A 14450-nucleotide genomic window follows, 5' to 3' on the forward strand; every position below is an offset into this window, starting at 1 on the left:
TGTAAGAAATCTTATTTTTCATCCTCTTCCATGAATTCCCTCTTGCCATATCCAGAGAGAAACCTGTCTGACACCCGCCAAGGGACTGGGAGAAAAAAAACTAAAAAATCAGTTCTTTGTATTTTTTATGGAGTATTTACATTATTTTACATTTTACTGCATGCCTTTAGCTAGGCAAACACAAAGTACACCTGTATAAGTACATGGGAAGCCAAATGCTGTAAAAAGTCCCTCATGCTTGATGATTTACAGTCTAAACTGAAAAGGCAAACAAGAAGAAAAATACAAAAAATATGTAGTAAGTGTCCAAATGTATATATGTTATGCATTTAATTTGCCCAATTCCACCCCATTTTATAGCTTTCATCTTCCTAATTTTCTTACTTCTACTTAATCTGTAATTACTGTCCAATTACTTTCCACAACACAAACATTATCCTCTTCATGTCTACAGTACTCTACCAAAGCTTACCAAATCTAGGTCTATTATTTCTAATAGACAGAGATCCTCAGGTCGCAGGGTGCACTGGGCTGGGCTTCAGCAGCTGGACAGGAGGAAGCCTGGACCTGATGTTCATGGCATTCGGCACCTCTTATAACACCCTTCACAGGAGCTGCCTAAGCAACAGACAAGGAGGTCTAGGAAATGCAAACAACTGAGCTCAGCAATGAGGTCATTGATGGAGAGGAAATATCAAACAAACACAGACGTTTTTTTAAAATGGTGCCTTGTTCTAAGAATTGAACACTTAATTCCTGACAGTAATTCCTTTTCCCTTTTATCCATGACATAGCAACTTTTGACCCCTTCTGCTGAAATTCTTAACATTTCTTGAAACTGTCCTTGTTTCATGGATACTTGAAAATGGTGCTGAACTGCAGAGAAGGCATTGGGGATGTTTATGGGTGTGTGCATGACTTTTTTTAATTTAATGCTCCAGAACACTGTCCTGTGATAGAATAGCAATTTATACACAATTTCAGCTGCAAAAGTAGTTAATTTAAGTTAAACAAATCATAGACCATTCTTACAAGAAAAACTAATTCTGTATCCCAGATGACTGTCCTAGTTTCAGTACATCCCTCTTCTTAGCCTTGATAGCTAATGATTCCTTGCAAAATACAGAACAACTTTAACAGTAGTTTAACTCTGAAACTGGAGACAAGAATTGCATCAAATGGGGGAGGACAAGTGGGCTAATGAAACAAATTGCTTTGCCTTTCTTCTGTCATTGAGATAGATACATTCTGAACAGAAGTTATGATTTTTATTATTTTCCAACAGAAAAATTCTGTCCTGAATATCTCTATATATTTGTGTTCAAAAGAGAACTGCCCTGGATATTTAACAATTCCAGGAATCAGCCAGAACAATTTCTGTACTACATAGTGATTTGTACTTCTTATCACTTATTCCCTTCAGAATAACGTGGTTTCCTGAACAACAAAAATAATTTCAAAGTTCCAGGTTGTATACCAATGATGAAACTTGGAAACACACTGCCACAGATTCCTGTGGGGAAGGCTGTGGGTTTTTTTTTTTTGTACCCAGTAAATAAAGGGAATCAAAACAACGGGATGTAAGACTGACTACTAAGGCTGAATTGTTATACCTTAAGTAAAAGGCTTTTTTTCCCCAAGACTTAATATTGTATTTGAAAAATCATGATCTTTTTCATCCCATAGCCAAGAATATCTTATTCAACAGTTAGGATATGATTATGCTTACTTGACTTTATACACTCAAGTGGTGCAGGATGGATTGCTATCTATTTCCTCATTTTCAGAGAAACTAGTTTTGATTTTACCTCAGCAGCAAAACTCAGCCTCTCCTCTTTTTGAGTTCCATAACCCATTCAGGTACTTTATATGATGAAACAATAGGCCTCTAGAAATCTTCAGGCCTAAGAGTGTGAATATTACATAGCTATCATGTTGATAATATTCCTTGAATGAAACACAAACATCGATTCGGGATCCATTTTACAATCACTGTATCAATGACAAAAAGTATTTACCTAGTTGTAAATGTTAAATACAGAACTCATAAACAAGACCACTTATTCTTCACTTAATCCAGTACCCTATGTGATTTGTTTTCTCAGGTAAAGCTGAATGGCAAAAGTAAACTTAAATGGCTGTAAAGATTCCTAACCAGTGTTTTAATGTTTTCCAACATGCTGAGCTACCATCAGATTCTGTCTACTCCTATTTAATGAGTACTCAGCATGTATGAAAACAAGATTACTTCCTTAGGTATCTGAATAAGGATATAAGAGCCTAATTCTGACACTTTCTAAAAAAGAAATGTTAACTGTTTTGTTTAGCCAAACATTTTAATGAAGAGAAGTGCCTTTCACAAGAAAATTTTAGAAAGACAATTCTAAAAAATTTATTGATTAGTATGGAGTAAAACACTTCGGCCATTGTTCAACTGGTGTGTCTTGTGTGCAGAGAAGTAGAATGAGAGGCACAGAGCCAATCAAGGTAAAATTTAGTCAGGAGAAATGCACCTCAGGTACATTTTTTAGAAACTGATTGTTTTTGTGGTGCAAAGGCAACAAGAGTTTCAATATTAGGGAAATTCTTATTCATTAAATATTATAAAAAATGTAGATCCTGGTCTTGCTGCATAATGGGAATAAATGTAAACAAATTAGGATAAGCTTACCTAAAATTCACTTGTATATACAATAATATGAAAAAACATTTGTAGCAAGCTAGAAGCAATAATACTCTAAGTGTGTAGTTTGGAGTGAGCAAACAGAAACTAAACAACGTTTACCCACTTTGATTTTAATGTCCATTAGTATTTAAGAAAATTTGTTATGATAGCCCTAAACAACTGTTTCCTGACAGCTGATGGCCTGTCTTTAAACTGTACTTAGGCAATTAACAGTTTCCATCATCTATTGTGTATGCTTACAGAGAAAAACTGGGCCACTGTTAAGTAAGAATGACTTCACTTAATAAAAATGCAACAATACTCAATTCTCTTTTAGCGTAGCTGCTACAGTTGTGTGACATAAGACTCTGACATTATTTGATGATATTGTTGACTTACTGAAGATGGATGAAAACAAGAACTGTCAGCACTATGATGATTAGAATCAGGCAGAGAGAAGTATTTTGGAGAGGTATGAAGAATTATACATGTACAGAGAGCAAGAAAGATTTGGCAACTTTTAACATTTTATCTCCATTATGTACAGTCTAGCCTTGCTTCCTTTCTCTGTTCTTATTCTGTTCCCTACATTGACTTTTCCTGTCTTGTATTCTTTCAGTATCTTCTTTTTTATTTTTTTTTTTTTTTTAATTTTTTTCTCCTGCATCTGCTGTCAGACTTGCATCCTTGAAGTTCTTTCCTCTGGTCAAGTGTAGACACACACCTGATTACACTGCAATGATGGATTTTAATTACCTTCCCTTCTTTCCTGCAAGCCATGGTCCAAAGATGACTGTTACTGATGTGGGAGGTCTCACCGGGGGAGGGCTGCCTTGGAAAACAGAGACACTTTCCTTTGTTAGATGCTTACTTTTCATGCTGTGAATTCCCTGGGCTCATTTGGCTTTCAGAAATGAACTTTACCTCAACACAATGGAGAAATTTCTGTTACCAGAACTTGGTTGAATTTCACACTGTGAGTTCCAAAATTAAAATTTGCTTTTATCTGTTGGAAACTAAGTAAAAAATAAACTCTGGAAATTGAAATACAACAAAAGTAATTATAATACTTTTCCAGTAAGCTAGGTAAGTAAACCTCTCACAGGTTTTCTCTCTTGAGAATTCATTTGAGACTTCTAAGGAAAGTTTCTTACCAAGATAGTATCTTTCTGCTTTGCTGGTATCTTTGATGTGTAAGTCATTCATCTGGAGAGAAAACAATGGAAGATTGAACTTATAAATGAACTATTAGCAAGCTAAATGTGTGGGATTTTTCCTTCCTATGTAGGATGGGATGGGGACATCCATATTTCACCAGATGAAAGTGGCTGATAAGCAGTTCATTAAATCCTTAGAGCCACAATTTAGGATTAGATTAGTCACATATCAAATCCAGTAAACAGTTTACTGTGTAACAGGCCCAGATGACTCAGAAGAAAATATTTACCAAAAAAGATGCAATTATGAAGGAACAGGCTCTCAAGGAAAGCTTCCTGATTCTGTTAATTAAAGGTTAGTTCATACCTTGAAGCTTTAAGAATTAATATCCATTACAAAGGAGGGTGTGGTTTTTTGGTCTTCACTTTTAAAACTCTTGAATCAAAATATCACATAGGATCATTTTCCTTCTCCCTGTTATGAATGACTCTGATGTTCTGAATGGATGATATGTTAGAGGGCTTTCCATAATTTCCTTTCTAGAATCATAGAATCGTTTAGGTTGGAAAAGACCCTTAAGATCATCAAGTCCAACCATTAACCTAGCACTGCCAAGTCCACCACTAAACCATGTCCCTAAGCACCACGTCTACATGTCTTTTAAATACCTCCAGGGATGGTGACTCAACCACTTCCCTGGGCAGCCTGTTCCAATGCTTGACAACCCTTTTGGTGAAGAATTTTTTCCTAATATCCAATCTAAACCTCCCCTGGCGCAACTTGAGGCCATTTCCTCTTGTTCTATCACTTGTTACTTGGGAAAAGAGACCGACACCCACCTCGCTACAACCTCCTTTCAGATAGTTATGAGCAGAGACTTCAGCTAGAGATAAAGTATTTGGCATGGAGAAGTTTTATTCCACTAAATCTGCCTGCGGAGTCACTGGACCATTAACAAAACTGTAGAAATATTCTTCTGCTACAGTATTTTTTATTCTTTTCTTTGTAATAAATACTATGAAATACCTATGATAGGAACATTTGAACAGAAGTTTTTCTGTCTTTTTATGTTTATTGTATTCATTGGTATTTTCTAAAGATATCAAAATCATTACTGCTTCTTACTAATTAAAATGCTAGCTTTCACTTACTGCATATAAAACCAATGTTTGTTTCATTTAAAATGTTTATAAAAATACATACTTTAAGAAGTCGTATCAGTTCTGAGCTTTGTAAAAAAAAAAAAAAAAGCCCTTAAAAAGCCTTTTAAAAGTAAACCAGAAAAAGCCATTAATAAATTAAAGAACAAAAAATATGTACAGAATTACTGGACAAAGCTGAGATGATTATGAATAGCAATGTAATTACTGCTTCCTGACAACCAGAATTTGCCTTATGAGCTGAGGAAAGCTAGTTGAAACCATTTTGTACTGTCCTATTGTTTCTTAAAAGAAGGTTGTGCTCTGTGAGCTATTCTGAAGAAAAAAAAGTTTTATGTTCCTAATTATATTATGTGAGTAGAGGAACGAAGCTGTTTGCAAGAGAGCTCCAAAAGAACCTTACCCTTTCTGGAGACCAGTATTTCAATGCACTCCTCACTTTCTTGCCAGGAAATGAAACTCTGTGCTAGAATGGTACCATTCTGCAAAGGACGACTCTTTGTGGGTTCCCACAGGATGGAGCAATCTGTGTGTCTGTCCTGAGACTGAAACAACAGGCACATTTAAAGCTGGGTCACTTCCATCCCCAGGGGACCACTGTATATATATATAATGTGCCCTGTGAATACCCACATTTCTATGCTACAAAAGTCTTTTTTATATAAACTTGATTTTCTGACAGATGATTTAAATAGTTTGAGCCACTGATATATATGTTGCTCTTCTCACTTTCAAGTTGCAACTTCACTAAATCCCGTTATCCTGTCCCACAGGGCAGGTTAACAACACATCTTTATTACACTAGCTGAGATCAAAGAGGAGAAAACGTTGCAAGTATGACATATTCAGAACATGGGTTGATTTTCCCTAGGGCAAACACATGCCTGATTTCCCCAAAGAATCCCAGGGACTGTTTTGAGTGTCAGCTGAATGATCCATTTCAGGGGGTTGTTTTGTTAAGTTGCATGTGGTTCAACTTACAGTCATTGGAAGGAACATTAAGATTTTTGAAGCCATTTTCTCACCTTAGGGAAAACACCTAGCAGCCTTTTTAGGAAAGTACATTTCTTTGGAGCACTTTCTGTCATGTTGAGAGAAGGATGTACCTTTTTTTCCCCTATTTAGTGTTGATTTTTTTAAAACTAGAAATTCTTGCTATTCATAATTCTACTTTAGATTCCAATCTTGAACTATCTATGTTACATCCAAAATAAACTCCTTCTGTAAAGATTTCAGTTGTGTTGTCTTTGAATGCCACAATATGATACACTGAATATCTGTATATCCAGCACCAAGGAAAGGCAAGGCTTACAAAGAGAAAGGCATCCAGACACCATATTCCACAAGTGCTTTTGTGGTCCTAAATTCGTTGTCTGTAAAATGCCCCTTAATAATTACATTCTCATGAGCAAATGATACATATATATCCATGTCTTATGTAATTATAAATGTCTATAATTGATACTGACTAAATGTAATAAAATTCATGGATAAATTTATAGATTAAAGGAAAATGACATCGACGTAAAATGCTACAGATAACATGAGATTATAAATTTACAAAAAACTTGAATCACAAACATAAAATATAACTCTTGATTAGATTTATTATTCTTAAGAGTTGGGCAACTTGTATAATGTTCTGGATACCTTTGTTCTCAAGAGTTAGGGCATTTGTGTAAAGCTTTGGATACCATCAAATTTGTAAAACATTTCTAGCTCTAATATCAAAGAGATCATACATCAAGTTTTTTAGATTTTAACAGGTATTGGCATTTGACTTTCTCGCCCTTAACAAAATAAGCAAAACCTTGTGATTAAGCCTAGAAAAGTAGTATGACAAAAAAAAACCCCCAAACTCCTTAACGACTGTTTTCCTCCAACCTAAACAAGCTGTGTTTTTCCAATTAAAGTTTACATTTATAATTCTGGCTTCAACATATATAGTCTTTGCAAATATCTAATGTACAAACTGGTAAAAAAGAGCTATGTTATTGTTAGTATGTTACAGTTTCTGTACGGTACAGAATTAACAAATACATGAAGTATAAGGCTTTTTCCCTTTTACTGTTAAAAAAATGTATTAAGAAGTCAATGTTTGATGAAGACCAAGAGTGTGTTTCATGATCTATGAAACAGTATGGAGACAAAGGTGTTCCATCTTAACAGTTTACAAAAGGAAGTCAAATGGATAATCTGGTGTTCCTTCAAGTCTAAATTGCCGTTGATGAATCATCTTAAGTGTAAAATGGTAAGAAATTCTGTTTTATGCATTTCCTAGTTTGGGTGGGTTTTTTTGGTGAGAGTTCTCAATTTGTAATTTTTTAATTACCTTCCATTTTCCCTGAAGTGTGATAGGCCTTGCAGAATAGGGATGCTAAGAGCTGCTAAATAGCACTAAAACCTGGATTGCACTCCCCACCCACAAAATGCTCTGCTCATGTGCTTAGACATTCAATAGGTTTCAGTAAACAGTTCTTCAAGCCAGTCTGCTTACAGTTGGACTAGACTTGCAAAAATCATGTGATGGTCTTTATTTTATTACCATATCACTGTTGTAGTTATAGCTACATGATAATTTAAAATAACTTTAGACATAGCTCTAATTCAAGCATTTATTCCTGTTTTTTAATACTGTACTGAATATCTCATTGGTTAACACTCAATGTTGATTTTCTGTGGAACCTATATGTAATATTGCTATTTGTTCAGAGATTCCTCTAGGGCTTGTATAGAATGTACCTCGCTAACTTTTTAAATGGTACACTCTTTTACAAAATATCAAGCCATTTCAGTTCTGGTACTAATGGTCATTATGGCATTTTATTCATTTCTCTTGTCTCATTGTGAAAGTCTTTATGTATTTTCATAAGGTATTCTAGAGTAAAGATTGAAAAGTGAGTTAAAGTCCCCTTGTTAAGGAGCTTCTTCAAAGAGTTTGATGCAAATGCAGGCAGTGTCGTCCTTTCGATGATTTATGTCAAGGATTTGCTAAAGTTCAGGAATGAGTTGTATGGCTAAAAGATGTACAGTTTAATGAAGGAGTGTGTATTGCAAGTAAGAGCATCAAGTATGAAGGATTAGAGGACAGTGCTCCTTGATAAGTGTATTTTCATCTGTCAAGGTAAAAAGGAAAGGTTAATGTCTTTGACTTTGCTAATAGGTTTTCTTTATTAAGTCTATGACCTAAGTTAGTTGTATGGGAAAATCTAGGCCAATTTATTTGGGACTTATTAACATGCTGGCTTTATTTGGTTTGATTTTTTCATCCTGTTATACTTTGACTGTGGCCTTCCCCTGATTTAAGAAATTATATCAAGATTCATCACATTTACAAGGACAATCCAGACCTCAAGTTTCGTTGGTGTATGGCCAAAGGAAAAAGATTAATTCATTCTGAGGTGGTAAAGTGCATGTCTTTTCATTTACTGCCAAAATAACATGGTTGTAGGATGCAGGAGAGGATAACTCAATGATCCTCGTATTTTGTTTTGATGATCACAAATTTTTTGAGCATTCTTGAACTTTTTTACAGGCTTGACCAGTAGCTCACAGGGCCTATGGCATAGCTAAGGCATTGCATTTGTTTACTAGGAAAGCTTTGTATTCCTCTCCAGCTTGGAGGAGTCTCCCTCTTGCTTGTTTTGTGGCACAAGGCAGACACTGAGCAGAACTTTATTCCTATTAATCTATCATTTATGGTAATTGCGTAACACCTGACTTGGCCTATCACTTTTATGTCTTTTATTATATCCCGTATTGAGAGAGAATCTCCAACAACGCTATTGAATTCAAACTTATTGCCATATTATTTTGGAAATCAAGCCCTACTTCTTTTTATTAATTCCTAAAATTTGACTCAGTCTATCTTAAATCTGAAGGAACCATCTCGTTTTCCAGGCAAGAAAAATCAAACATAGTATAAGAATACTCCATATGTCTACAAGCTGCTAGCCGTCAAAAAGTAATTGTCTTTTGATCAATATCCATAGTCACTGACCCTGAAAAGTTTAAGTTGTTTCAGGAAACCATCTTACTACACAGTATATTTTAGAGTTAACAAGTTCAGCTATCAGCATTAGACTTTTGGGGGAGAATTTCAAGGGGCTGTTAGGCCCTTTAGCTTCTGTCTAAAAAATAATAGAAGTATGAACCTTTGAAAAGTATGGTTCATCTATATATAGTTCAGTCATTTTTACATGGTGTTTTGCAGACAAAAAGTCACATTTTGTTTGCAGAAACAATGAAATGACAAATACAAAACAAAATGAAGGTCACAGTTGAGGAAAAGAGAGAGAGGAAATAATGAGGAAGAAGAAGGGAAATATCACTTGTAGGGAAGACAAAGAAAACTTCTGTCCAAAGATTATGGAATATTTCTAGTGTACCTACTGATGTATCATTGTTATGGGATCAGATTACATGTTATTGCTCACACTGAACTTTTTTTTCCCCCAGATGTCATGATGAAAACATGGGAATATGTCTAGATTGCTTTTTAAAAAGAATCTGGCCAAACTAATTAAGAGTACTAGGCCTGTAATTGTTAATCATATTAATCTCTGTTTTACTGTCATGCTATAAAAGTTCATCCTTTTGAGTGAGCTATGCTTGAAATTTTACCTTAAATATTTCTAAATCTTAAAAAATATATTTATAAAGTTGTTCCAGAGCCTCCCTGCAGTTTTTTTCTCTCCTTCTTTTCTGTGCATGCTTTCTTTCTTGTAATTTTCATCCCATATGTTTTCCTGACATTGCCTATTTCTAGGGGAACTGGAGACCAAGAAATGGAACTTTTTTCCCCATTTGTTCTCTTCACCTAGGAGTCAAAAAACCCAAACTTAAATTAGAATGTTTTTATAAAATTCAAAAACATTTATCTACTGTATCTTTAACAATGTATCAACCTGAACTGTGTATGAAATTTGTCATGTGATAGCAAAGATATTTTTGCATCCTGACAACTCATTGAAAATTTTTTAATTGCCTGAAACAGTATTTTTTGTGAGCTTTAAAAAAAGTCATTTGTTGTCACACAGAGCAAAATTAGATATTTGATGTGTCAATGTTATCTGCAGTTGTGAATTCCCAAGAGATAGAATGGTGAGTAGCTAAACAAAAACAATGTTTTGCAAATCTGACTGGCACCTGTCAGCTGTTTCTCAAGGGATGTTGTCAGCATAACTTACCAATAGGATACATCATTTCAGTACGATATTTAGTCTCTTTTGAAAGCTGAAATTATTGAATCAACCAGCATCTTGTTTCTCATGGAGAGTTAATTAGTGCCCTTATTTAAAAACTCAAGCATTAACTTAAAATAAGATCCTGCTGAAAACCAGAATAGTTTCGAATGAAGTCAGTCAATGGAAGTTGACATAAACATCAGGAATATTTTAATTAAATATAAAACAGAAATCAATAAACTGAAGGTTGCCAGAAGCTAGATGATATGAGAAATGCCTCTACTAAAAATTAATCTTTAAAAATAACGAAATATATTTTGAGGTAGAAATAAACATCACTGGTTCTCTCTGAGTAGATTTACAATTCTTTTTTTACAATAGAAATAGTTAATAGTTTGATGACATTCATAGGATTTTTATTGTACAGAAAAGAGTGCTTACGATTTAAATCAATTTGTCATTACTAAATACTAAACTGTATACAGGATGAACTGAACTTGATCCTATCCTTTTCATAATAATCATGTGCAACCGGAAGTATGAATCTGACAAGTTATGTTTTAAAAAGTAGCTATGACTATAGCCATGAAATTTATAGGTCATTTATAGGTCTTTAGAGCCCATGAAAGGTATGGTCACTGACCTCTGTGCCAGTCCATCAGCATTATAAATTCACCATTATGATAGATTCTTTGTGGGGTGTATGCTTATGTGTGCATATGCATATGCTTTCAGTAAAGGAGACAATACTAAGTTGCTGGCACAATTTCAAAATTCAGGTTAAGAATTAGTCCCAAGAAAAAAAACAAGGCTTGTTGCTACTAAAACATCTAGCTTCACATGTAGGATTTTGATTACAGAGTTTGGCTAAAAAATGAGAATAATAAGCAAAAACATTCAGATTTTGTTTTGAAGAAAGTAGTGTATGGTGCTGACACTTCCTAATGAATCTCACTTTCCTATAAACCTTAAGGAACTGGATGCTCTGAATACCTAAATATTTTTTCTGCTATTTCTTAATGCTCTGTTGTTCATACTTAATGGAAATTATACCAATAGAGAACATTTGAAGGATCATATTCTAGATCCAGTCATTATCAAGAAATTCTGGTGCTCCTGATGACCTTCCACATAGTTCTGTCCTGCTGAAATTACTTTATTGTGCCACAAAGAACCAAGATTCTTTGAAATATCACAGGACCCTTCATAATGTTGTAGTTTATTGAGATTGGATTAAGTGGACCTCAGATACAGACATGGTTCATTTGAAATTGTTAAGGGATACAAAAGAGAAAAAAATGGTGAGAATAGGAGCCAGAACTGAACATTTTTCCCACTCGGTATCCAACATTTTTCTGTAGAGTCACGTCTTGCCTTTCTCTTCTTCTAGTTCTAAGTAACTTCAATTCCTTTCTGCACATCAAGATGGTTTCGCACTAAAATATGTTGTAGCTGGCAGATTAGGGCACATAAGTATGGAATAGATTTGTATTTCTCAGGCTGGGGATCCTCTGAAGCAAAGGATTCCCTATCAGACTTCCTAACTAGTAAATATTAGTAGTAACTACTAGTAGTAGGCTGGTAGGACTACACATTTCAGAAGATGCTTCTACAGCATTTTGTGTTTGATACCCAATCAGTGCAAGTTCCTATTAGAACAGGATGAAACATCACTGTTCTTAAAGACTCATTGCAATGGTTGAAGTTAATGAAGAAACATGTTATGCTTTGGTTATATTTGTGTTTCCAGTCCATTATAAAGCAATTAGTATAGCTTGTTGACAACATAGTACCTTACCAATGCGTGGTTTTGATCTTCAGAAGAGGAATGAAAAGTTATTAAATCTCTTCAAAAAAGTATAGTTGATTTCCTGGTCACACACTTAAACAAGAGACTAGAGATGTTCAGAGAATTCCACTAATACTGAATCTAAGTATTTAAAGACTATTTAGATTTAAAATAAAGGTAAATATTGACTTAAGTGCATTGTACTTAAGATGGAGGATGAGGGTCTGGGGATTTGGATTACAATTTAGTATAAGTAAATCTTAAAAGATGTGCTGTAAATATATATATTTAAGTTTTGTATTCTGACTTTTCTCATGTTAGTGAATTGAACTTTACTCTAAAATATGATGTGTGTGACCTCTCATTCAGTAGGGAACTGTTCAAAATGAGTATGGATGACAGAATTTAGCCAATAGAAATTCCCATAATCTGTTCGCAAAAGAAATCCCAGGGGTACTCATTGCTCTCCTAAGTAGCATATAGAATGAAAAGAAACCAAGTATTCTTGCTTCTATTTGTGTTTCCAAAGCTTTCTGCAGTTTTCTAGGTTGATTAAGACGTTCTTTCACAGCTTTTTGATGAGTCCACCCAGTCTAGGTTTTACAAAGTAAATCACCAAATGAGAATACTTGTCACTACAAGAATAAAAATCTTTGCATTAGATTTCCCTTCTGCTTGCTTCAGAGGCTTTTGCAGAAGACTTGCTCTTCCTTTAAGTTCTAAACACATTAGTCATAGGAGATCACTTAGCATATTTTTTTTACTACAGTGTGTCAAGAAGAGTAAAGGACACAGATGAGTAACAGAAAATAACTTGAAGGCTGACATTATAAAGAAGTAGAATAAATAATAATCAAATATGAAAGCTTCATATTATCTTTTAGTCTCCCAAATGCCTATGTTTCACATTCAGATATTGATTGTCTATTGTACCAAAATATTTTCACAAGCACTGTGATGCATACAGGCACTTTTGTTCAATACATGTGACTCAGAAGACATTAGAAACAATTTTTTTTTTAATTAATACAGTTTAAATTCTTCTATATGAAAAGCCTTCCAGTTTTATTTTCCTCTAGTTCTGATTCTGTTACCCAAATTACCTGAGGGGACAAAGGTTAGGAGGAACTATGTAAAAAAATTGCTCTAAAAACATAGAGGGATAGAAGCCACTTCAAGCTCATTTTTGTCCAAAATTGTTTATCACTAGTCAGTGGCATTACTGAGCTTATGCATACTTCACAAATATATAAATGGATTTAATTTATGCTAGTTATTTGGTGTTTATATAAAATACAAGGTTCTACGATGAGGATTCCAAATCGACTTACTAAACGGAGAATTGTTTTAATGAGTTAATAGTCATTAACAAGATTCCACATAATGTAAGGGGAGGGAATGACTTCTCACACAGAGGTAGTGGCAATTAATAAATCAAAGCTATAAGGTCAAGACTGACTCCTGAAAACATTAAAAAGGAATAATTTTTTCAAGGCTGGGGAGGGAGACAAATTTGGATTTTACTAGAACTCCAGTACATCCCTCAGAGTAGGGACTGAAGTCTAAAAAAAAAAAAAAAAAAAAGGTATTTTTCTTCTTCAGGTGCTGTTCTGCACAGATGCAACGTGAGGGCATAAGAAGTCATTTTTTTGGCCAAAGTGGGGATTGCATATCTACAAAAACTATTAAAGAAGAAGCCAGGGTCCTTTAGGAGGTTCTTGTTTGGTAGAGTGAGAAAAGTTCAAAAAACATTAGTTTTCAACAGCTTATTCTGCCTGCAAAGAGAAAGATAATAGCTGTAAAAACCTACAGCTAAATACAGGTGGAACTCTTTTGAATAAGAAGTATTAGCTCCACAGTAATTACTAAGCATTTTGAATATGCTGATTATTTTGGAATAATATTATTTCAAATTTGAAATAGAATGTCTTTACTGGAAACAGGAAGGTTATTCCAGAAAAATTCCAAACAGTATATCATGGATAATTTCCCTGGATAGGACAAAATTCTTTCAGACCCATCTATAAGCATAAATTGTTAAGTAAATACCTTGTGTGATGTCTGTTAGCTGGTCTTTGAGGAGCTCTTTCACTTTTAATTTGAGACCGTAAAATTATTGTAGCTAGAACCCAGGTAATTTGAAAACTCAGTCGTTACAATACTTTTACATTTGCATATTCATGTTATGGAAATAGTTTCTGTTTTACCAGATTTCTTCCATTGTCTACACCTGACACAATAAGGTACATGAGTAAAAACTAATGCTTTCTAATACATTTGGGAATATAGTCATATCATACTCCAACTCTTTCATTATATGTCCTTGGAACATAGTGAATGTAGTATGTATTTCAGCATAATGAGGAATTGTAAGAAGTATGTAAGACAGTGATAATTGCATTATTTCAGCAACAATACAACCACTGTAACCTTTCAGAATACCTCAAAACTAAATCAGAAGCAGAAAGTAGTTTCTGTTGTATAGGTGCCTG

This window comes from Gymnogyps californianus, chromosome 3 (genome assembly GCF_018139145.2).
Source record: "Gymnogyps californianus isolate 813 chromosome 3, ASM1813914v2, whole genome shotgun sequence".
Lineage (NCBI taxonomy): Eukaryota > Metazoa > Chordata > Aves > Accipitriformes > Cathartidae > Gymnogyps > Gymnogyps californianus.